General features: G+C 34.4%; 1 long non-coding RNA gene across 1 annotated transcript; it reads left to right on the top strand.

Moving 5' to 3' along the window:
- The first annotated feature begins 778 nt into the window (after positions 1-778).
- Positions 779-1562, top strand: LOC124174046. Its single transcript, XR_006868848.1, has 2 exons — positions 779-955; positions 1039-1562. It is a non-coding gene; the product is annotated as an uncharacterized LOC124174046 (long non-coding RNA).
- Positions 1563-1970: the final 408 nt, after the last annotated feature.

Consider the following 1970-nt stretch of genomic DNA (forward strand, 5'->3'; position numbering starts at 1 on the left):
GCTGATTGAAACAAGTTACGCAATATAGAAAGAATCGTGATACTTCGGTTGGACTAATTATCGAAGTAGTTGAAGGAAATGTGGAAGAAGAATGAAATATACAGCTGGTGACTTCAGATAAAACGGTGGTGATGTAAGGGTTGAGGCATTGAACATGGAGCTAGGATTGCTGGAGTTACGAAGTGATTTTGAATTGAGACAATGTTAACGAGAACGAAATACGCTATCAATTTGGTGGCTCTGATGGTGTGTATTTACTCTCCTAATCTTAACGTAAGGATTGGAAGAGGGCGAAGAGCTATAGTATGTTAATGTGACGTGGTAAATTTGAACATCAATGAGCTCAGAAGGAAAAACTACGCAAATAGTAAAATGAAAAGCATAAAAATATTTTTTACTTTACTATTAAATTTAATGAAAGGTCACTGACCTTTCCTTTAATGATTTTCTTGATTGATAAGTAGATGTAAACTTTGTATCTTATTTCAGGTGTACGAATATGTAGGAGACTAGTACAATTAGATTATGAATTGCGTGGAAAGGAGCAAGTTAAAAAAACATGGGTTTTTATGAAAAATTTTGTGTGTTTAAAATTCTCACAATCGCATTGCAATTAATTTACATTGGTATATTTTGGAAGAAAAAATATCAGCTATGAAGCTTATGATCGCTTAAAAATGGAGTGCTGATAATTATGATTATAGATTATTTGATGAAAAAAAATATGATAAAAGCTTCAGATGTAAAATTCATAGGCCCCTTATTTACTTTTATTCTCCGTGCCAATTTTAGAGTGTAAGCCGGTGAATGCAATGGTATCATTGTTATGGATATGATAAACAAGAAAATAAATATTGTATTGTTGTCCGAGAAACATATTCCTTCTTCCTGTGTTATGGATGGAACTAAGTTCGCATTCCATTAAGAATATATTTGCAGCAATAATTTAGACAAAGTGAGCATTTTTCATAAACTTGCATCAGTGATTGTGATGATAGAGCGCTGTAGCTGACCTTAGTTGACTAATCTGAGGCTCAGAGCTGTGTACTCTCTTCGAAAAGGTGAATAGTAAGCAATCGGCGATGGAAGACTTAAGAGTTGATGATACCTCGGAGAAGAAACAGGATGAAAAGTGGTTAAAACTCGTGGAAGACTTGAAGCTTTTCGATTTGTCTAAGGAAGCATTTGACACGCCTCTGTTGAAAGCAATGTATTTGGAGCTGAAAAAAACTGGAAGGGCTCATAGAGGAAGAAGAAATGGAAGGAGCGGAGGAAGAGACGATCAATGAATTGTGTCTGGATGAGTTGACCATATAAATTCTAGTCTTGAGTCAATGAGAGGTAGGCCTTTTTCTGACGGAATGAAAGGCGGAGGTGAAGGGATATTTGAATTGGACTCTAATGTTTGCAATTTTGTTTTGCTGAACGTGTTATTGTAAAGTTCTGTGTATTATTGTATTTCGCAATGAGCGGCTACATTTATACGCTGTAGTAAATAGATTTTTCTAAAGATGTCAAACTTTGATGATGCTTACTGAGAATTAAAATTAAAATCAAAATTGCATCTTGAGTTTTTGTATATTTCCCCCTGATTTTTTCCCTTCTTGTAAGTTTTAACGGAACTCGCCGCATAGTAGTAATTATATCGGTGGAGTTTATGAAACAATTGGTTATTAAAAATAATAATGATATCTTCTTCATTAGCGGCATTAGCGTGGGATTAAAGGCGATTTATGGTGAAAAATCCAGTTAGATTCTTCTAAGTAAGATTTTCTTGTAAGTTTTAACGAAACTCGCCGCATAGTAGTGGTTATATCGGTGGAGTTTATGAAACAATTGGATTTTAAAAATAATAAAGATAACTTCTTCATTAGCGGCATTAGCGTGGGAATAAAGGCGAGTTATGGTGAAAAATTCAGTGAGATTCTTGTTAGTAATTTTCGCACTTTTTTCTGCATTTTTCGTCAGTA

The sequence above is a fragment of the Ischnura elegans genome, chromosome 2, assembly GCF_921293095.1.
Source record: "Ischnura elegans chromosome 2, ioIscEleg1.1, whole genome shotgun sequence".
Taxonomy (NCBI): Eukaryota; Metazoa; Arthropoda; class Insecta; order Odonata; family Coenagrionidae; genus Ischnura; species Ischnura elegans.